The sequence below is a fragment of the Gossypium hirsutum genome, chromosome D11, assembly GCF_007990345.1.
Source record: "Gossypium hirsutum isolate 1008001.06 chromosome D11, Gossypium_hirsutum_v2.1, whole genome shotgun sequence".
Lineage (NCBI taxonomy): Eukaryota > Viridiplantae > Streptophyta > Magnoliopsida > Malvales > Malvaceae > Gossypium > Gossypium hirsutum.
The window spans coordinates 58,365,589-58,389,481 of NC_053447.1; the positions used below are offsets into that span (position 1 = coordinate 58,365,589).

At 37.4% G+C, this 23,893-nt stretch overlaps 1 long non-coding RNA gene across 1 annotated transcript; it reads right to left on the bottom strand.

The window, feature by feature from the left end:
* Positions 1–22,124: 22,124 nt before the first annotated feature.
* On the bottom strand, positions 22,125–23,292 carry LOC121223335 (uncharacterized). Its single transcript, XR_005920672.1, has 3 exons — positions 23,144–23,292; positions 22,946–23,017; positions 22,125–22,839 (listed from the first exon to the last, which is right to left on the bottom strand). It is a non-coding gene; the product is annotated as an uncharacterized lncRNA (long non-coding RNA).
* Positions 23,293–23,893: the final 601 nt, after the last annotated feature.

Consider the following 23,893-nt stretch of genomic DNA (forward strand, 5'->3'; position numbering starts at 1 on the left):
GTCTACCTTAATCAATTTTTTATTAACTTTCATCACCTCATAATTTATTTATTAATTTTTTATATATTGGTTAGCTTTTTTGCTTGCTTAGTTGTTTCAATTATCTTCAGATTCTTGTCACTATGTATTTTGGAATTAAAAAATATATTAAATGTAAAAATATGATTTTTTAATAAAAGTTATTTTAAAAATAAAATGTGAAATTGATACCAATATAAAATTTTAACACGAATATTTTATGGCATAGTTAATAATTCAATTTTAATATAAATATTCAATATGACTAAACAATTCAATAATATCAATAATATAAATAATATAAAATGTGAAATTTAATTTAATAATATAAATAGTAGATATAAATAAAATTATTACTATTTATGTTTAGTGATTTTTTTGGGATAATTTTGATTTTTTTAGAGTAAAGGGTGAAAAGTAGAAGTTTAGGGGGAAAATAAAAAGTTTTGGAGAATAAAAGTTTGAGGGAAAGTAAATAGGGAGAGTAAAATTTTGGAGGGAAAATATTAAAAAAAAATTGGAGGGGGGAGGGTTTGGGGTAGATGGGAGGTGGGATGGGAAGGGAATAAAAGTTTTAGGAGAAAAGTGGGATTGGAGTAAAAATTTTGGGGGAAAATAAAAGGTTTTGAGGGTTTTTGGGAGTAAAATTTTGAGAAAAAGTAAATGGGAGAGTAAAATTTTGGTGGGAAATGAATTTCGGGTAGATTGGGGGGTTGGGAGGGGAGTAAAAGTTTTGGGGGGAAAGTGGGAAGGAGTAAAAGTTTTGAGGAAAAAATAAAAAGGTTTGGGAGTTTGGGGTAAAAATATAAAATATTATAGTTTTATATTCAGATTATTTGAGTTATTCGAATTCGAAAACTCAACTCGATTCGAACTCGAAATTTGAAAAAAAAATTCGAGTTCATTCAAATAACTCGATTCGTTTAACTCTAAATTCGAATTCTTTTTTGATTTTTTCGAGTTGAATCGAATTTTGCTCACCCCTAACTGGTGATTTTCATGTTCATGGAGTACATGACCCGGATGGTGCCAAATATGATTTGGGCTTATCTTTCTCAAGGTTTACATAATTTTGGACCCTTTTAAGTCCATTAGACTTATCTAAATATATCTACTTGTTTTAATAATATTACTAATGCTAAATTTGGTTGGAGCATTAGTTTTTTCACATGTTTCAGTTATTGGTTAGATATAAATTAATTACAATTGGTAATTTTTAGTCATGACTTGTTTATAGCAAAGAGAAGAATTTTTTTTCACTTATTTTGAATGGATTTTATTTTTTATAAGAGTTTTTATTCATCTTTCTAATTGCATATTTAAATTTGTATTAATTATTATTTATTTTATGTCTAACTATTTGAACAATATGAGTTTGATCATGACGTTTTTATTAATTAATATATTTATACATATAAGTTTGTAATACCCAATTTCTCTGCCCGGGTCCGCAAAATATTTTAAGGCCCAAACCCAACACATTTCAATTAACTAAAAACCCTAGCCGCATATCCTTTAGCAGCCACTAGCAAAGACTCCGATCGTCGCAGGACTTGGAGGGGCTCCTCCACGTGCGCTTCACGAACGCCTGTAAACCCAAACTTAGAGAGTCCATCAGCAAAAATATAGTGGAAAAGAAGTTAGTTTTGGGCTATATAAAGCCATATTTTTACTTTGTAAGGGGGTAGACAGAAAAAAGAGACTGAAAATAAAGACAAAGAGATAGGAAAATACAGAGATAATCTTGAATACAAAGTTTTTTTTAAGGTGATTTGCGTTTTATTTTCTTAGTCTATTTTATTTTATTTATTTTTTTCTTTTATCAAAAACAAAAGAAAGAAACTTACCTTCGGAGCCCATCGCGTTGCATCTCCGATCAGCGAAAACGCGATGGAGACCGGTTGCGGCGGCGGTGCAAAGAAGGGCCGAAAGAAAACCCTAGCAGAAGGCCTTCAGTTTTTTTTTTAAATTTTTTTCTTTTATTTGGTTTCAAATGGTTTTAGAAAAAAAACTGCTTTAAATAGTAGATTAAAACGGCGTCGTTTTATCCATGCCTTGACCCGCGCGGTGACCCGACCCGAAGGGGAGGATTCGCGCGTTTTGGCCAAATGGGAGATTTGCACGAATGGTCCCTGCTGGTTGCGACGCGCTTCAATCAAGCCCCTTTTGTTTTTTAAATTTAGGCCGCATATTTCGTTTTTGTTTCAATTGGGTCCCTCGCTGCGCAGCGCATTGGAAGAACAGGATAATTTCCCTTTTGGTCCTCCATTGTTATGCGCACATTCAAGTGGGCCTTTTTTTTTAAATTTTATTCTAAATTCGCCCCATTGCTTCGTTTTTAACTCAATTTAATCCATTTTTTTGTTTTTATCATAATTATGCTATATCATTTTTTATTTTATCCTATTTTTTGATATTATTAATATTATTTAATATTATTATTATTATTATTTCATTCATATATACGCCTATTTTAATGCTTATTTAATATATATATGTTTATTAAGTTTTCATGAACACATGCATTCATACATTTTTAAACCTTTTTTTTTACAGTTTTTTTAGTTTTTTAACTTTCTCATGCTTTATATTCCATATATATACTTATATGTTTTTAAAATATATACATATATGCATACATATTTTAGTTCTTATATACACATATTTTATACATTTTTATATATTCTGTTTCCATAGTTTTTATAAATAAATATGTCTATATATATATGTGTGTATACATCTACGTTTTATAATACATATGCATTTTTTTACATATACATGTTTTTAGAAATTATTATAAATTTTGTTGTTTATTTGTACACTTATATATGGGCACTAACGTATGCATTTTTTTTTATTTTTTTCGATTTTCATATTCACAGCTACATGCATTTTTTTTATATATTACATTCCGTCTTTTTATATGTATTATTGTATATGTGTTAAGTATATGCATATCTATCTGCAAATCCATTTATTGTACTTGTATATATATTTGTAAATATTTATGCATATATGCTTTAAATTAGAGTATCCGTTTCATAATTGTACATTATTTTTTTACATACCCTTTTTGAAAATATAGTTTGGTTTTAACCATACATCAAAGTTATTTTCTTGATTCAAAGGTTTTTTTTTAAATAAAAGTAATATTCGAAGTTTGGGATTTTCGAGGGAAATTGAGCCCTAACGTATTGGGTTCTGATTTTCTTTGTTAATCTTAAATAGCCGAGGATATTCTTTATTCAAAATGCATGAGTATAAAAATCATTTTTGGGAACTTAACTTGTTGTGTCCTAACGCATTGGGTGTGGCATGTTACTTTCTCAAAATGAAGATTTTCACATAAAATAAAAGTGATATTCAAAGTTTGGGGATTATGAGGAATTATACCCTAACGTATTGAGACTCGATTTCTTTATATGACTTGAACAATTGATTATCCTTTTTCAAATTTCATCATTTGAGCTGATTTTAGAAATCTTTTTAACCTTCGGCACTAAGACATTAAATGATCAATTTGGTACCGATTTTGGGCGTTACAAGGGTGCTAACCCTTTCTCGTGCGTAACTGACTCCCGAACTCGTTTTCTCAAAATTCGTAGACCAAAATAATTTTTAAGGTGAGCCGATCACACCTTAATAAAGGATCGGTGACGACTCCAACTTTATTTTTAAAGTCGACAACTAAAATTTTTGTTTTCAAAAAAACGGTTTCGACAGCTTGGCGACTCCGCTGAGGACTTTGAGAGTCTAGCCATAAACTGATTATATTTGTCTTTGTGTTGAAAATCAAAAGTTTTTAAAAAAATTTCATGAGTTCCCTTCGCATTCATTGATTTTTCATCTTGGTATGTTGGCAACTTTGCATTTGCATTTTGCATTTTACCCTTTTAAGTGGGAGCGAGAAACTAGTCCTTCGTGAGGTTTTCACCTCTGTGCAGGGTAGTGGACCGCTTCCGGGATATATCCGTACCTATGTCTTCGTGAGATTTTCGTCTCCGTGCAGCCATAGGGAAATGTATCCCCCTGAACTGAACTCGATCCATATGAGCCTATAATGGGTGAGGATCGAGGAATATGCTGTTCGGGTACCCTTACTCTAGAAACTAAACCTCATATAGCGAGCTTTAGGAATTGCCCTAGGTAGAACTATTCCAAAACCCTAGTGGATTCTGATAAGTGTTTTTGCTATTACATGTTTGTATTGGATTATATCTTTTGTGTGGTACTGACTTAGGTTTGTTTTTGTTTTGATTGCATGACATCATGATTGCATAGCATTTCATCCTGAAAGGGCGTTAGTTCATATTCGGTTGCTAGATAGAAAGCTTATCATGGAAAAAGGGTTTCTTGATAAGGTGGAAGATAATGCGGCTGTCCAAACTTGGTCTGAGACAACACAGCATGAGAAGGGTGATAGTTTGGCCGAGGGATATGTGTCAGAGTTGTGGGACTTCACTCGTGTTAGCGCGACTCAGAATAGCCTACAGGAACTAAAGGAAATTTGAGACCGGTGGAATGATGAGATTAAGCAGCTTTTCTACTCTAGCTATGGAGACCTACCTTACTTGCTCGACTTAAAGGTGGATAAGCACTTGTTTCGTGCCTTAGCCCAATTTTGGAATCCTGCTTATAGTTGCTTTACCTTTGGAAAAGTGGACTTAGTACCTACGGTGGAGGAATATACGGTCTTGCTTCGTTGTTCGAAGATCCAAGTAGATAAAGCCTACTGAAGAGCTGCTAATGTTCCAACCTTTTTGAAGAAATTGATGAATATTATGGGGATGAGTGAGCAATGGGTCGCAGCACGAATCAAACAAAAGGGAGATAGTAAGTGCATTACTTGGAAGAACCTGAAAGATTTAAGTCTAGCACACCCGGATACGAGGAAAAAGATTGATGTCTTTGCCTTGGGTATTTACGGTTTAGTTGTCTTTCCTAAAGCTTTGGGACATATTGGTGAAGCAGTCACTAACCTTTTTGACCGTCTTGACAATGGGGTTAGACCAGTTCCAGTAATTTTGGCAGAAACCTTCAGATCTCTGAATGAATGTCGAAGAGCAGGTGAGGGTAGATTCATTGGATGCACGCAGCTCCTTTTAGCATGGTTTCACAGTCACTTTTGAAAAGTGGATAAGGTTTTCTATCGGGTTTTTTCTGAAAATTATTCGCCCTTGAAGGAAATAATGGCATTACCGAGGCAGAATGATTTCTCAGAGGAAAAATGGATGGCAACTCTTCAGAATCTTCAAGAGGATGATATTGAATGGAGAGCTCTTTGGATGCTGTCAGATGAGATCTTATATAGGTGTGGAGATTTTTACTGGGTCCCTTTACTTAGGATTTGGGGGGCTATTGGCTATGCACCGTTATTGGTACTGAGACAGTATAAGTCAAGGCAGTTCGTACCTACAACCCAAGGATTAGCTCAATGTGAATTCTCGTATAAGTGTGATGGTTACAAGAATAAGATACGAGAAATGGCTAATGCTTGGAGGAAGACTCGCCGATTGAAAAGGTTGGCAGTAGGTCCATCAACGACTCCTGAATATATCGAGTGGCTAAATAGAAGGATCAATGACAATATACCTGTGCCAAGTCAGGGAGACAGTCAACTAGCAGAAAAGTATGTACGAGTTGTCCCTTTCGAGCTAGAAATTATAAGGCAGGATTTTGAAAGAAGAAATTTAGAGCTCAAAAAGAAGATAGAGCAAATGGAGGAAGAGAAGATGAATTTAAAGTTGGACATAGATGTTCAGAAGCTGGAAACCGAAGGCCTGAGAAAAAGGAAGCGTAAAGTCGAGGAAGATTTGAATAGCTTGAAGACGGATTATAAGAGACTACGTCTGTTAGTGAGAACTGCTGGGTTGGGAAAAACCTCAGAGCAGTGGCGTCAAGAAATTCAAGAAGAAAAGGTTAAGGCTGATATGTGGGAAAAGAGATTTCAGGAGGCTCAAAATAAAAATAAGTCCCTTGAGAGGAGTTTGTCAAAAAGCCAGAATGAAAGGGATGAATTAAAAGCTAGGGTGGCCGAACTGGAAGAAACTATTCATCAATATCGAAATCGCAATGTTGTGATGGAGTTGCAAGCAAGCTTGAGCAGGATCGAGCAAATGAAGAGAGCAGTAGAAGGATTAGAGATGGCATTACAGAACTGTGAAGCCAAGATTGAACATTTGGAAGCAAATGAAGATCATCAAAGTGAACAGCTTCACTATCTCTAGGATCAAGTTGCAAAAAGGGATCACATTATGGGAGAAGCTGTGGTTCAGATTCAAGGGGTAGCTGAGCACTTACAGACTTTGGCAATACAAGCTGATATACTAAGTGTGAAGTACGAATCAGAATCAGATCAGGGGCAGAAGTTGGCATCGTTACTTAAGGAGATTAAAGTTCTAAATGTTAGGGCAATGCCTTATTTATAGCCAGTTTATGTAAAGAAATTTTTTCTCTAGTAAAGTTTTCTAAGTGGAATTGAATTATAATTAACGCCTTTCTTGCATTCATCTCATGCATCGCATCATATGCATTAAAACCTTTAATTGATCCTAATTAACTAAAATCATTACTCAGTTAACCTGGAAACCAACCAACCAACCCAACACCGATACAGTATTCGAGCAAAGACAAAAGATATGGATCGGAGATTGGAAAAACTCGAACAGCATCAGAAGGAGATGCAGGACCGACTTCAGCTACAGGTGCAGGAGCGGTTAGATAAGATGCAACGGGATATGTCTGAGAAGATGCGAGAATTCCAAGATGATATGATGGCGAAGCTAACTCAATTGATAACTAGGGGAAGTGATAAAGGAAAGGGTCCCATGACTGATGTTGAAGAGGGTAAAGAGGATGAACCTCTCTATCCTATAGGTTTCACCCCTCCACATATGTGAACTCAAGCTGAATACCCACGTAAATCTACTGTCACCATCATGCCTTAGCAGTTTCGGGCTGGTGTTTCGAACTTCCAAGCTGGACCGGGTTCTAATCCTGAAAATAACCCTGTTAACTCTACCATTCCTGACTTTGATGAAGTGGCTGAGAAGGAAAGAATAAAAGAGGAATTACCGAAATAGTTAGAGGAAAGGTGTAGGTGGCTCGAGGAGAAGTTCAAGGCAATGGAGGTCACTGAAAGTTATCGAGGCATTAACGCAAAAGAGCTGAGTTTAGTGCCAGATTTAGTACTCCCTCATAAGTTTAAGATGCCTGAATTCGAAAAGTACAATGGGACAAGCTGCCCAGAAGCTCACATCACCATGTTCTGCAGGCGAATGGCGGGATATGTTAACAACGACCAACTTTTGATACATTTTTTCCAGGACAGCCTTGCAGGGGCAGCATCCAAATGGTACAATCAGTTGAGTCGTGCCACGATTGGTTCATGGAAGGGCTTGGCGCAAGCATTCATGAAACAATATAGTCATGTGACAGACATGGCTCCTGATAGAATCACCCTTCAGAATATGGAGAAGAAGCCAAGCGAAAGCTTTAGGCAGTACGCACAGAGATAGAGGGAGGTCGTAGTCCAAGTTCAGCCACCACTCTTGGAAAAGGAAATGAACATGTTGTTCATTAACACCCTGAAGGCACTGTTCATAACACATATGTTAGGAAGTGCCACAAAAAGCTTTCCTGACATAGTCATGAATGGCGAGATGATTGAGAATGCCATCAGGAGTGGAAGATCGATGCGGGAAAGAGTAACAGAAAATCAACCTCGAAGAGGAAGGATAACGAGGTGAACAACGCGAGCATGTACAGCAAGGGTTACTCGAAGTCAGTAACAATAAGTCAGCCAGGAAAGGTGGCTGCCAATCAGCAAAGCTCGTCAAGACAGGAGGCCGGTACGAGGTAAAATACTGAAAGGCCCCAATTCATGCCAATTCCTATGTCGTACAGGGAACTATATCAAAATTATTTGACGCACACGTAGTTTCCCCTATCTATCTGAAGCCCTTACAGCCCCCGTACCCAAATGGTACGATGCAAATGCACAGTGTGACTACCATGCGGGAATCACGGGGCATTCCATAGAAAACTGTACTGCCTTTAAAAAATTGGTGGAAAAGCTCATTGGTATGGGTGTTGTTAAATTTGATGAAGCAGCTAAGGCGGAAAATCCATTACCAAACCACACTGACAGTGGAATAAATATGATGGGCGAAAATAGAAGAATTAAGGTAGACATTACGGATGTGAAGACTCCTTTGAGATAAGTCTGGAAGGAGATGGTAAAAAGGGGACTAATTGCTGTAGAAAGAAGCTGTGAAAAAAGGGGGAACTACTGCGAGTTCCACCATGAAATGGGGCATGAAATCCAAGAGTGTACGGAGTTCAGAGCCATGGTACAAGGTATGATGGATAACAAGGAGATGGAATTCTGTGAAAGAGTTCAGAGGGAGAGTCATATATGCGCATCAGAGTCGGCATTGGGAGTTCCGAAGGCTAACCATCTTGTGGTCATCATCTCGCGGCCTAAGAATAGTGAGGTTGGGGCACGAGTAACACCAAAGGTTATCATTCAAAAATCGGCTGTGTTTGCATATAAGGATAACAAGAGGGTTCCTTGGAATTACGATTGTAATGTGACAATCCCGGGGAAAGAGGATATAATCAATAAAGAGGATCAGGATGAAGGAAGGCACTACGAACAGATGAAAGCTCGAGTAGAGCCAACAAAAGAAGAAGTTTCGGCTGGAAAGAAGAAGAATATGGTCGAACCCGAACTATTAGTCAATTAACCAAGAAAAGAGGAAGAAGCTAGAGAGTTCTTGAAGTTTCTAAAGGATAGCGAGTACAGCATTGTGGAACAGCTGCACAAACAACCAGCTCGCATATCTGTGCTAGCTTTACTCCTGAGCTCGGAGGGACATCGAAATGCACTACTGAAAGTGCTAAATGAAACTTATGTGGCCGACGATATCTCTTTTAACAAGTTGGATCGACTGGTCGGTAATATAAGCGCTGATAACTTCATTTTCTTCAGCGATGATGAAATACCACCTGGGGGTATGGGATCTACTAGAACTTTACAGATCACTACAATGTGTAAAGGGTACACATTACCAGGAGTTCTGGTAGACAACGGATCAGCATTGAATGTGTTGCCCCTATCCATGCTCAACAGGCTACCTGTGGATAATTCACATATGAAGTCGTGCCAGAATATAGTGAGAGCATTTGATGGCACCGAGAGGAGGGCCATGGGAAGAATTGACATTCCCTTGTTAATTGGCCCAACTATCTATGAGGTGGACTTCTTGGTTATGGACATCAAGCCTTCTTACAATTGTCTATTAGGAAGGCCATGGATTCATTCAGTAGGAGCGGTACCGTCATCGTTACATCAAAAACTGAAGTTGGTGTCAGAGGGTCGGCTAGTGACGATAAATGCTAAAAAAGATATCATTGCATTTGTGACCAACGATGCGCCTTATTTGGAAGCAAGTGATGATGCAATTGAGTGCTCTTTCTGATCCTTTGAGTTCGTAAATGCAACATTCATCCTTGAGGGAAACAAGATCCTAACACCGATAATATCAAATACCACAAAGATGGGTCTGCAGTTAATAGTTGGAAAGGGAGCTTTGCCAGAGAAAGGATTGGGGAAATATCTTCAGGGCCGAGTTGAGGCTCCAGTGTTGAAGGATAAGCAGGACCATTTTGGCTTAGGATACAAGCCAGATGCTAGGCAGAGGAGGATAGAGCAAGAAAAGAAGCGAGAGAGAAGAATGGCTCATTTGATAGGTGATGAAGTCAAATGGGAGCCTATGACCTTTCCCCACCTATCCAAAACTTTTGTGTCGAGAGGATTCATCTATCAAGAAATGCCAGGAGTTGGAAGCATTAATACGGGGTTAGAATGTATTCATGCCATGTATGAAGAAGCGGCGGGGGAATGAACTTTACTGGATATTCGCCCTTATGAGCCGGGAAGTGAGCTAAACAATTGGACTACAAAAGAAATACCTGTAGTTTTTAGGACTTCCTCAGAGTAATGTCCAAAACACCCGTATTACTTTTAGCCCAGAAGTGATAAGGATTCTTTTGTGAAATAGGCTTATGTCCAAAAATCGTTATTTTAATAAAGTTCACTTTTACAATCATTTTTGGAACAAATTTTTCTTTTCATAAGAGCAGTTATTTTGAATTTCCTCTCAAATTACACTTGCATTTCATTCATGACCATATTGCACCAAACAATTCTTGAATCCATATTATTTTTCATACCCATAACAGGTCCCTCGGTATCAATGATACGAATGTCACTCTTACAAATTCAGAATCCCCTTTTGAACGAAACATGTGTTTAGAGGGGTCGCATGATTTTGAAGATGTCGAAGACTGTGGTTTATCTCCGGACTTGTTGAAAATGGTAGAACGGGCCGAGAAACAAATCTTACCTCACAAGGAGTCAATAGAAATTGTGAGCTTAGAGGAAGGAAAGGAGGTGAAGATCGGATCTGATATTTCTGCAAAGACAAGACAAGACCTCACCAGACTACTCCAGGAATTCAAGGATGTCTTTGCATGGTCATACCAAGATATGCCTGGGTTAAGTACTGACATTGTAGTCCATCGCCTTCCTATAAGAGAAGATTGCAAGCCAGTGCAGTAAAAGTTCAGAAGGATGAGGCCTGATATCGTGTTGAAGATAAAAGAGGAGGTCCAAAAGCAGTTTAATGCCAGATTTCTGCAAGAAGTCAAGTATTTTGAGTGGGTGGCCAACATCGTACCAGTTCCAAAGAAAGATGGGAAAGTACGAATGTGTGTGGATTACAGGGATTTGAACAAGGCTAGTCCAAAAGACAATTTCCCATTACCCTACATCGACACATTGGTAGACAATACGGCGGGCTTTTCATTGTTTTCCTTCATGGATGGTTTTTCTGGGTATAATCAGATAAAGATGCATCCTGAGGACATGAGAAAGACTACGTTCATTACATTATGTGGGACACTTTGTTATAAAGTGATGCCGTTTGGATTAAAGAATGCGGGAGCGACATACCAAAGAGCCATGGTAGCCTTGTTCCATGATATGATGCATAAAGAGATCGAGGTTTATGTTGACGACATGATCACGAAATCTAGAACGGAGGAGGAACATGTGTAGGTCTTGAGAAATTTATTCTTAAGATTGAGAAAGTTCTAGCTCAAGCTTAATCCAGTGAAGTGCACTTTTGGGGCCAGGTCAGGAAAATTGCTAGGCTTCATAGTCAGTGAAAAGGGAATCGAGATTGATCCAGACAAAGTCAAGGCAATACGAGACTTACCTCCACCTCGCACTCAGAAAGAAATTCAGGTTTCCTCGGAAGACTGAATTACATCGCTGGGTTCATTTCACAACTAACTGAGAAATGTGACCCTATATTTCGTCTTCTGAAGAAACATAATCCTGGTACTTGGGATGAAGAATGCGAAGAAGCCTTTAACAAGGTGAAGCAGTATTTGTCTAATACTCTATTGCTGTCGCCACCTAGCCCGGATAGGCCGCTGATATTGTATCTGACAGTGTTTGATAATTCAATGGGGTGTGTGCGAGGCCAGCATGATGAAACGGGGAGAAAAGAAAGGGCAATATATTATCTCAGCAAGAAATTCGCTGACTGTGAAATGAGATATTCGCCTATTGAAAAGTTGTGTTGTGCCTTGGTTTGGACAACCCGAAGATTAAGGTAGTACATGTTATACCATACGACTTGGCTAATTTCAAAGTTAGACCCGTTAAAGTATATGATGGAGTCGACTGCTTTGAATGGGAGGATAACCCGATGGCAGATCTTACTGTCTGAATTTGATATTGTCTATGTGAGCCAAAAGGATGTGAAAGGGAGTGCAATTGTTGACTTTCTAGATAGTAGAGCTTTGGAGGACTACAAGCCGTTGAGTTTTGATTTCCCAAATGAAGACCTGATGTGTATAGCGGCTACTGAAGAAAACCCACAAGAAGGTCACGGTTGGAGGTTAAACTTTGATGGAGCCTCGAATGCTGTGGGCAATAGAATTGGGGCAGTCCTAGTGTCCCCGAATGGTGATCAATATCCTTTCACTTGCAAATTGGATTTTGATTGTACAAACAACATGGCAGAATACGAAGCATGCATCATGGGTATTCGTGCAACTATAGAACGAAGAATCAAAGTGTTAGAGGTCTATGGAGATTCGGCATTGGTAATATACCAGCTTAAAGGTGAATGGGAAACGAGGGATCCCAAATTAGTCAATTATCGAAAGTTGGTCCTTGAATTGATTAAAGAGTTTGAGGACATTACTTTTCACTATCTCCCGCGAGAGGAAAATCAAATGGCCGACGCATTAGCTACTCTAGCCTCCATGATCAAGGTGAACAGACAAGAGGACATGAAGCCTATCCAAATGAGTATCTATGAAGACCCGGCTCATTGTTATAGTATCGAAGAAGGAGAAATCGATGATATCCCCTAGTATCAAGATATACTACGATATATAAAAAATCGTGAGTATCCTGGCCAGGCAACGAAGAATGAAAAGAGAACTCTGAGAAGGCTAGCAATTGATTACATCTTAGATGGGGAGATCTTATACAAGAGGGGAAAAGATCAGGTACTGTTAAGATGTGTAGATGCCGTGGAAGCAAAGAAAATCCTGGAGGAAGTCCATGAGGGCATCTGTGGAACGCATGCCAGTAGGTTCACAATGGCTAGACAGATTTTGAGATTTGGGTATTATTGGTCCACCATGGAAGGGGATTGCATCAATTATTCCAAAAAGTGCCATAAATGTCAAATCTATGGTGATAAAATGCATGCACCTCCTTCGCCTCTTCATGTCATGACTTCTCCATGGCCTTTCTCCATGTAGGGTATGGATGTCATCGGGCCAATATCGCCGAAGGCTTTAAATGGACATCGTTTCATATTTGTGGTTATTGACTACTTCACCAAATGGGTAGAAGCTGCTTCGTATGCTAAGGTTACAAAGTCATCAGTCAGTAAGTTCTTGAAAAGGGAGATCATATGTCGATATGGAACGCCTAAAAGAATCATATCCGACAATGCGTTGAACTTGAACAACAACTCAATAGCAGAAGTCTGCAGTCAATTCGAGATCAGACATCACAATTTGTCGTCGTATCGTCCAAAAATGAATGGTGCAGTGGAAGCGGCCGATAAAAATATAAAGAGGATTATGAGGAAGATGACTGAGACTTACAGAGACTGGCACGAGAAGTTATCGTTTGCCCTCCTTGCTTATCGAACATCAATCAAGACCTCCAGCGGGGCAACACCTTTCTCCCTGGTTTATGGTATGGAGGCAGTCTTGCCCATCGAAGTTGAAATTCCTTCTCTCAAGGTTTTGACTGAGTTAAAATTGTATGAAGCAGAATGGGTCCAATCTCGAAATGACAAGTTGAACTTAATAGAGGGAAAAAGGCTAAAGGCTATTTAGCATGGTAAAATGCACCAGAAAAGAATGATGCGAGCCTACAACAAAAAGGTCCGACCCAGAGAATTTCACGAGGGGAACTTGATACTGAGAAAAATTCTTCCTCTACAAAAAGATTTTAGGGGGAAATGGATGCCAAATTGGGAAGGTCCTTACGTTGTAAAAAAGGCCTTTTTCGGAGGAGCCCTGATCCTGGCTGAAATGGATGGAAGAAAGTTGCCTAATCCAATAAATTCAGATTCAGTCAAGAGATACTTCACTTGAAGAGGGGAAGGAACCAATGTGAAAACCCGCAAAGGGCGCTTTGATTCCAAAAAATAAAAAAATAAAAAAATGGAGAGGCTAGGGTGAAAACCCGCAAAGGGCACCTTAAGACCAAAGGAGATTCGAGTTGAAAACCTGACAAGGGCGACTCAAAGTCTGATTGAAGCACGTGGTGATCTTGTTGTACCTAAATCGGCAAAAAAGGAATGCACGACATCTTGGGGCATCAACAAAGTACTGTGAACCTCCTAGACACGTGTTGAATTCAGAAGGGTCTTCAAAAAGTTGTATAGAGCAATTCAAGTAAAAATATCTGGGGCACTTGTTCATAATTTGTTGTTTCTAAAACACTTCATTCTTTTTCAATATAAGTGTTTTAGTCAATTCCTCTTTTAGACTTGCTTTCATTGATAATTTATTGCAAGTTATGATCTCAAGTCAATTTCGTTTTATCCATCGTTATGATATTTTCGAAAGCATGTTGCATTAGAATAACGATTAATGGACTAATAAAACTTTCACAAGGGAAGTTTTTCATATTACTCTAGAAATTTCTAAATGATACAAGAACCTGAAGCATGACTATTGTTTAGACTTCACTGGGTTAAAAGGTCAAAGATATATAGGAGTAAAAAGCCGGATTAAGAATTTTTGAGTTTTTTTCGAAGCGTTGTTATCACAAAGGAAGCCTCAATGAGTAATAACGACTTCAATATTTAGCATTCATGAATCATTTTCATGACATAACATTTAGATGTCATTCATACACGCCTAGTTAGGAGCATGTGACATCCTAATCATTAGGCATAATTAGGTTCATCATACAGGTCATGTTCCACAGAAAACAGATCGGTGGAATCATAAAGCCTTATCTCCCTAAGCAGTAGTGGAGCAGATCGAAGATGGCGGATTTTACCTCCCTAAGGTTATAGTGGAGTACATTGAAGCCAGTAATTCTATCTCCTGGGCAGCAGTGGAATAGATTGAAGATTACAGATCTTATCTCCCTAAACAGTAGTGGAGTAGATCAAAGATGGTGGATTTTACCTCCCTGAAGTTACAATGGAGTACATTGAAGCCAGTAATTCTATCTCCCTAGGTAGCAGTGGAATATATTGAAGTTTACGGATCTTATCCCCCTAAGCAGTAGTGGAGCAGATCGAAGATGGCGGATTTTATCTCCCTGAGGTTACAGTGGAGTACATTGAAGCCAGTAATTCTATCTCCCTGGGCAGTAGTGGAATAGATTGAAGATTACAGATCTTATCTCCCTAAGCAATAGTGGAACAGATCGAAGATGGCGGATTTTACCTCCCTGAGGTTACAGCTATTATACCCAATTTCTCTGCCTAGGCTCGTAAAATATTTTAAGGCCCAAACCCAACACATTTCAATTAACTAAAAACCCTAACCCCATATCCTTTAGCAGCCACCAGCAAAGACTCCGATCGTCGCAGGACTCGGAGGGCCTCCTCCACGTGCGCTTCACGAACGCCTGTAAACACAGACTCAGAGAGTCTATCAGCAAAAATATAGTGGAAAAGAAGTTAGTTTTGGGCTATATAAAGCCATATTTTTACTTTGTAAGGGGGGATAGACAGAAAAAAGAGACTGAAAATAAAGGCAAAGAGATAGGAAAATACAGAGATAATCTTGAATACAAAGTTTTTTTTAAGGTGATTTGCGTTTTATTTTCTTAGTCTATTTTATTTTATTTATTTGATTTGATTTTCATATTCACACCTACATGCATTTTTTTATATATTACATTCCGTCTTTTTATATGTATTATTGTATATGTGTTAAGTATACGCATATCGATCTGCAAATCCATTTATTGTAGTTGTATATATATTTGTAAATATTTATGCATATATGCTTTAAATTAGAGTATCCGTTTCATAATTGTACATTATTTTTTTTACATACCCTTTTTGAAAATATAGTTTGGTTTTAACCATACATCAAAGTTATTTTCTTGATTCAAAGGTTTTTTTTTGAATAAAAGCAATATTCGAAGTTTGGGATTTTCGAGGGAAATTGAGCCCTAACGTATTGGGTTCTGATTTTCTTTGTTAATCTTAAATAGCCGAGGATATTCTTTATTCAAAATGCATGAGTATAAAAATAATTTTTGGGAACTTAACTTGTTGTGTCCTAACGCATTGGGTGTGACATGTTACTTTCTCAAAATGAAGATTTTCACATAAAATAAAAGTGATATTCAAAGTTCGGGGATTATGAGGAATTGTACCCTAACGTATTGGGACTCGATTTCTTTACATGACTTGAACAATTGATTATCCTTTTTCAAATTTCATCATTTGAGCTGATTTTAGAAATCTTTTTAACCTTCGACACTAAGACATTAAATGATCAATTTGGTACTGATTTTGGCGTTACGAGGGTGCTAACCCTTCCTCGTACGTAACTGACTCCCGAACTCGTTTTCTCAAAATTCGTAGACCAAAATAATTTTTAAGGTGAGCCGATCACACCTTAATAAAGGATCGGTGGCGACTCCAACTTTATTTTTAAAGTCGACAACTAAATTTTTTTTCAAAAAAATGGTTTTGACAAAGTTATTATTATTGTTGATATTAATGTATCATATATCATTGAACTTCCTGAAGAATTTTCAAGAGAAATAATTATTCGATAGATCAAATTTATAATGAAAGTATATGTAACACTAACACCCCATACCCGGCCTAGAGGACAAGACCAAGTCTGGAGAGCCACATCAAATATTTCTTAAAACATAATTTCTCAAACTTTGTTTCAAAGTCTCCCAAACCAAAGGAATTTTAATAAACATAACATTTACTTTGGAAATTATCATTTAGAAAGTCAAATATCTAGAAACTATTGAACTTAAGCTAATAATAATAATAGTTGATCAAAAGTGTGATCGAGCTCTCGATCCGTCGACCCGATCAAATCTGTGGCATACCTGTAATTCATTAATAGACAAAATGAATTAATAACTCAATAAGGAAACAATTATATATTCAAATAGAGTTAAAGTTAAACCAATAAGGTCCCAAATTCATTCAAAATCAGATACAGAAGATAATCTATTTATTTAATAGATTAGAACAGATCAATCAGATAACAATAAGTCAGTTTATTCCCAGACATAGAACAAATCTAATAGACAAAATTTTCTATCATCATCCACTACACACCATCTCCGACTAACCCAACACACCAAATTGAGTATTTAATACTCATCCAGCCCTACACACCACATAGTGTCAGTATGACACGTTTCGATAATTGCAAACTAGCTGCCAGATCAAATTACGGATACTGGTGGCTTAGCCACTGATTCAGAACAGAATACTTCCTTCTTTACACAATTTCCACCCAATGCAGATGCAAATTTTAGATGTCAATTGATAAGGATGCTTATACAATCATTCAGATACAATTTATACTTAGATAAAATATATCAAAGTTATTAATGATTGTTACATTTAACACGCATATCGATATTCAATCCTTAGCCTCATATCATAGAATAACAGTTTATACAATCTATTTTAGTCCATACGGACCCTACGGAAGACTGACATTCATTTCAAACAATGCACGCAACTTAAGGGTGAAGTTCAATTCCTGATCTACATGCTCGTGTGGTTCCACACAACCTGGATAGCTGGCCCATATGGCTTCACACTACCTGACACATGTCTGTGTTATCTACTCGTGTGGTCCTATCGCACAAATAGCGGGTCACACGACTTGGACATCCCCCGTGTCTTTGGCTTTTGTGTCTCTAAGAGGTGAATTAATGAGTTACACCGCTTGGACACATGCCCGTGTCCCTAGCCCGTGTGTCTCTAATTCATGAACAGTGGGTTACACAATCTGCTACATAGCCTAACACACGGCTGTGTGTTTCGCATTGTCTACCATATGACCTAGCGCACGGCCTTATGGCATCAAGAGCCATGTTTTTTAACGTTCAAAATTCGTAGAAGGTTGGCTTTTTTATACACACCTAAAGTAGTTTTGAAGTAGGATCAATGTAAAGTACTCTTGAGACCTAAACGAATATTCAATAATAAATCAAACAACTAAAATGAAAAAAATCACACAATTTAATACTCAACCACTTATGTCAAAACTTTGATGCAAACTCCAACAAAACCAATGCTTATCGACAACTCGGTGGAACTATCTCGAAACAAAACGAGGAGGATTACTTCCCTTGGTATTCTCGCCTAAAGAAAAGATATCAACGATCACTTAGTAGAGAATTCAAGTGAAACAAACATAGAAACCCTATTTTTACACATAAACAAAAAATCAATAGAAACTTCACGGAACCGCAAGAATTCATAACTGAACTTACACAGAGATCTTCCAACGACAATGAACAACTTAAACCCTTTTTTAGATGTATTAATTCTTGATTTTGTGCAAGTTTACACTTAAGCTTGAGATGTTATATTTGAATAACTATGAAAATATGCATGTTTCACCTAAGTTGAGTTGTTGGTCAAGCATGAAATACAATGATATTATGAAATGAAATGGAGGTAAGATTTTGATGTGTAAGTTGTGACTTGTATATACAACTATAGAAGTAAATTGTTATGAAATATTGTGGTGTCAATGATTACACATTAGTTAGGCACTTAGTTTGATTGTGTTTACAAGAGTTCAATGTATTTGGAAGTGTTTAATGACCTATGAGATTGTATGTTTGAATATGTTTAAGTACTTAGGCATATGAGTGAAGAAAAGAATATGATTTTTGTAAATTTTGGGTACACACAGTCTGGGACACGAGTTGTCACATGACCGTGTGTCTCACACGGGTAACCCACACGGACGTGTGCCTTGAACATGTTTAGGTGCAGTTTTCACACAGGCTGCGAGACAGCCGTGTGACCCAACATCGAATGTTACACAGGCTAGCACACGACCAGCGACATGGCCGTGTAGTGCCATTTTGAAAGGTACATGATCTAGCGCACGGGTAGCGACATGGTTGTACCCTACACCACACAATCTGGATCATGTCACACGGCCTGGCCACTCGGTTTTGTGACCCTGTTTTGAAAATTTACAAATTTTTCCTAAATATTCTAATTTGTTTCAAATTGGTTCGTAACTGTTCTCAAACTAATTTTAAGGCATCGTAATCCCAATTTGGGGTCCATAAGTGTATGTTTACTTCGATCTAAATTATTTTAAAAAATAATAAATGTTGTTAATTATTCTAGTGAACTGGATGCTATTGTTATTGAATGTTTTGAAATATACAGTGATACTCTGTAACCCTAATCCGGTGACATAAGCAGTTATGGGTATTACATTTATTCTTTACCATCAATTTGTTCAGCTGACGGTAATCTACACACATCCTCATAATACCATCTTTCTTCTTTACCAATAGAACTGGTGCCCCCCATGGAGATACATTAGGACAAATGAACCTTCGATCGAGAACTTCTTGAAGCTGAGCATTCAATTCCATAAGATCTTTTAGTGTCATGCGATAGGGAGCAATAGACATCGGAGCTGTACCCAGTAGAATCTCGATACCAAATTTAACCTCTCTATTCGAAGACAATCTCAACAACTCCTCAAGAAAGATATCCAAAGATTCCTTAACCGTCCGAATATCTCTAACAGAAGAACCCACGAAAACTGAATTACCCACATAGGCCAGAAATGCCTCACATCCTTTACGAACCAACTTTTCATCCATTAGAGAGGTAATCCCGATGCTTGCTAATCATAACCACTTCCACACCATCTTTAAATCTCAAAACCACCATTTTTGTAGCACAACCTAAGTTGATCCAATGTTCTACGAGCCAATCCATTCCCAGAATGAAATCAAATTCCCTAAATGACAATTCTTTCAGATTAGCCAGAAATATAACCCCCTGTATCTCCAGTGGTATTCTCCTATAAATCCTATCAACCCGAACAAACTACCCAAGTGGATTGATTACAGTAGCCTTACTAGAAGTGCTCTCAACCGAAATACCCAAGTTCACAGAAGTAGAACTAGCTATATAAGAATGTGTTGATATTATGTCCATCAATGTAAAGTACGGAGTAGTATTAAGAAAAATCGTACCAGCTATAACATCTGCAGCATCTCTATCCTCACAGTGTCTAGTCACATATACCAGTGTAGTTCGCCTAGCCTCAGTTTTGTTAGCACATTTGCCTGGTGCTCTCTGACCTCTACCCATACCATTAACACCCCTTGTTGGGCAACCACCCCTTGTTGGGCAACGGCCCCTAGGCGATTGTTAAACTGCCCACTGAGGCTAAACTAAACCCAGAGTTGGAGCTTGTACCTGATCAGAACGCTGTGGACAATCCCTGATGCGGTGCTCCATCGATCCACATCGCAAACAAGCTCCCAACCTCCTCCAACATTCACTCGGATAGCGCCTACCACAATCCATACACGTCTGAACCAAAAAAGATGCAACATGAGCCTCAACCCTTAGAGGCCTATCAAACCTGACTTGTTTCTTAGGCCTTTGAATAGAACTAGAGGGCTCTAAATCCCTCTTGCTCTTACCCCTCTCAAGGTCCCTATTTTCGCATTGAGAGCGTTTAACCTAGCTCGTTTCTTAGGCCTCTAAACAGAACTAGAGGGCTCCAAATCCCTCTTACTCTTACCCTTTTCATGGTTCCTATTTTTGCATTGAGAGTGCTTAACCTCATCGGTAATTTTTGCATTATCCACTAAGACAGCAAAACCCACTCCCTCTATGGAGCTATCAAAACCTTGAGGTCAAACCTCAACCCTTCCTTGAAGCGGATACACTTGTCATAATCATTCGACATCAAGCTATGAACATATCTGCTCAATCTCAGAAATTCGGTCTCATACTTGGTCATAGTCCTATCTCTTTGAGTAAGGCTCATAAACTCGCGTCCACAAGCATCTACACAACTTGCCCCCATATATTTTCTCTGGAAGGTGTTTTTAAAATGATCCTATGAAATCTGATCTGGTTGAGTACCCTCCTCAATCGTTAACCACCACTAGTATGCCTCATCGTAAAGTAGAGATACTACACCTTTCAATTTCTGCTTAGGGTGTAATAAATATCAATCATGATCCTCTCTATCACCTCCAACCAATATTCGGCCACAGTTGGGGCAACTCTAGTGACACCTGTAAACAATTTAGCACCGTTGGACCGGGGTCGTTCAGTTACCTACCTTCAGCTCCTAGATCCAAAAGGTGGCCTAGTGACCCTTTCTAAAACCCTCAACATGGCTTAAGACAATTCATCGTCCCCAACTATCTGAGTTTGAGACCTCGTATCAGTAGTAGTTGTTCCCGACATCTCACTTGTATCCAAATTAGGCATGCTACCCATCAAGGACGACTCAGCCTGAGCCCCTCTTCAGTGCCCACCGCATCCACAGACACCGCGATCGCAAGTTCCACGTGTAATCATTATGCTATCTACATTGCAGAGTTTTATGTATCAGTTCTGATGTTTATTAATAGATATTTTATGCTCAGAATATTATCAAAGGAAATTACAGTGTTTTGTTTCAATCTAACTATTTTAAAGTAGTTCTAATGGTTTTAGAGTTTTCTAAACTAAGAGTTTAACTAAGTTAGAAATACTTATAGAATCGACATCGAAGACTCGGTATTTTATAGACTTATTTTTCAGATCAAAGCAAAAATAGGTTTTGTTCAGAACACAATTTTCACAAAATTTCACAACCTGAGTTTTACAACTTGACTTTATACCACTAAATGTAGCACCCCAAACCTAGCCTAAACTTTATGATCAAATCCGGAGATGTTATTGTAAAATGGTTTGAAAATCTAGATTTTGTATATTTTGAAAACGTCAAAAACTCTATCAAACAATAACCTAGTTCATTTGAAAACATATATTACTTAGTTGTTTTATTGAAAATGTTGTTTGTTTACACTCTTTGAAACCGTAAGTTTACAGTGGAAATAATTTAGAAAGTGATATTTTGGAAAACGCTGTTCGTTGTTTGAAAACCATTAATTTTGTAGAAAAGTGAATATTGTTGATAAAAAAGTTTAAACAGTATTATGCGAAATACAAAAACAAAATTCTAACCCAAAACGATCCAAAATGTCCAAAGAGTCCACAGTTTACAAAACTCTCAAACCCAAATTTAAATAATTTAAATTTACGATAATATGATTATAACCGAGCTCTCGTTACACCGACCCGCCTAAGTCTAAGGGTAACTTGAAAGTGACAGACAAATAGAAAGCGAATTTCATAACTTAGTGTATAACTTTAAACTAAACAGAATTACAAATTTAATTTCAGTTTTATATCACAACAAAGTAGATATAATACACATATCATATATAGAATTAGAATCAGATGCAAATTTACAATCTTATCCCCATTTGCTACACACCAACTTCAACCATCCCTACACACCATATAGGGTGTTAAATATCCATCTAGCCCTACAAATCAGTTAGTGTCGGTATGACACTTTTTAGAATATTTGCAGCAGAGTTGCCAGTGTATTATGCACTTTATCGCTGTTTACAAAATCATATATATGTGGCTAAGCCACCAAATAAGACAATTTATTACACTGCCCACACTTCCTCCATACATCAAACCCAACACAAATGCAATACTAACAGATAACGGATATATTATGAAGTACATGCCCAGAATAACAGATACAGAACATGCATAACATTTTTCAGATTATACATAGCATGTTACAAATTTTACTTAACTTATAACATTTCAAACATGCATATTTATATCAAATTTCATGCTAATGGATGACTGAAATTCATGTTTTATAGCTTAATTATAACATATCGACCCTATGGTAGGCCTACGTTGAATCCAAACGATACTTACGACCCTAGGAAAAAATTAGAATTTTGGGCTCACACACCCATATAGCCCACACAGCCTAAATAGCCCATATTGTGTGTCACACACGATCCATCACACGGCCGTGTGTCACTCACAGCCTAGCACACAAATGTGTGGCATTGACTGTACAGTTTTTTTACTTTCTTCATTCGCTATTTTTCGTGTTTTTCGTTATACACCTGATTCGACTTCAGCACCAAAGCAAACACGGGACCCTCAGCACCTAAAAATGAGATTTAATTCATTAACTTAGCGACGATTCACGATATTGATTCAAAGAAAAATATAGTACACAATGCCTTTAATCGACTCCCAAAATACAATCGAACCTTTACAAAAGGATGAACAACAACCATGCGATTCAAGTTGCCGAGAAGCGTCAATCGTCTCACAATTCTCCCCTAATCAAACATCAAAACGATTAACATGAAATAAACGCACCAGACATACACCCCTCTTAACCAAAGTCAATGAATGGAACAACCCCTTACAACGAACAAAAGAAAGAAGGATAGAAGAAATATTACCGACATAGAATAGAGTAGCATTTAACCAACACACAACTACCACAAAAATCGCATAACATAAAAGACAACGAATCAAAAGAATATAGGAAATTTGGAGTAGATAGATGAAAAAGAAGAAAGCCAATTCTTGAAAATCCCTCCACTTGAAACCAACGTGAAAATTGAACCCAACTAACTTACACAACTAATCCTTATCTGACAACTTAACCAAATTCAATTTAAACCCAAATTCTACTAGCCAACAACTCACCAGACGCTTAACAAAAATAATACTAGCTGCCTAGACCGAGACTCAAACCCATGCCCAAAGAGCACAAATCACTTATCCACTAGACCAAACTAACTACTTCATTAGAATATAACAAATCAAACATTTAGATTTTTGGGGCGTTACATTTATGTTCACATTTTTTTCTCTGTATAACCTTGATTCCAAGTAGATGTAATCATAGGTCGAGACTAAGCATGATATTAACACATTTTATTCTTATCCAATATCGATTCAACTTGAAATATGGGCATAAATTTTTTTCCAAATTCACCCATAGCTAACCCAAGCCCATTTTAGACTGGTACGTATTATTTTAAAAAAAAATTAAAATATATTTATATTAATTTTAATTTAATATTTAATAATTATATATTTTTATTTATTAAAATTTTATATATAGTCATCTTAACATTTTATCATAAATTACATAATATATAAAAAAAATATCATAATATAAAACATCACAAACTAAAAAGAAG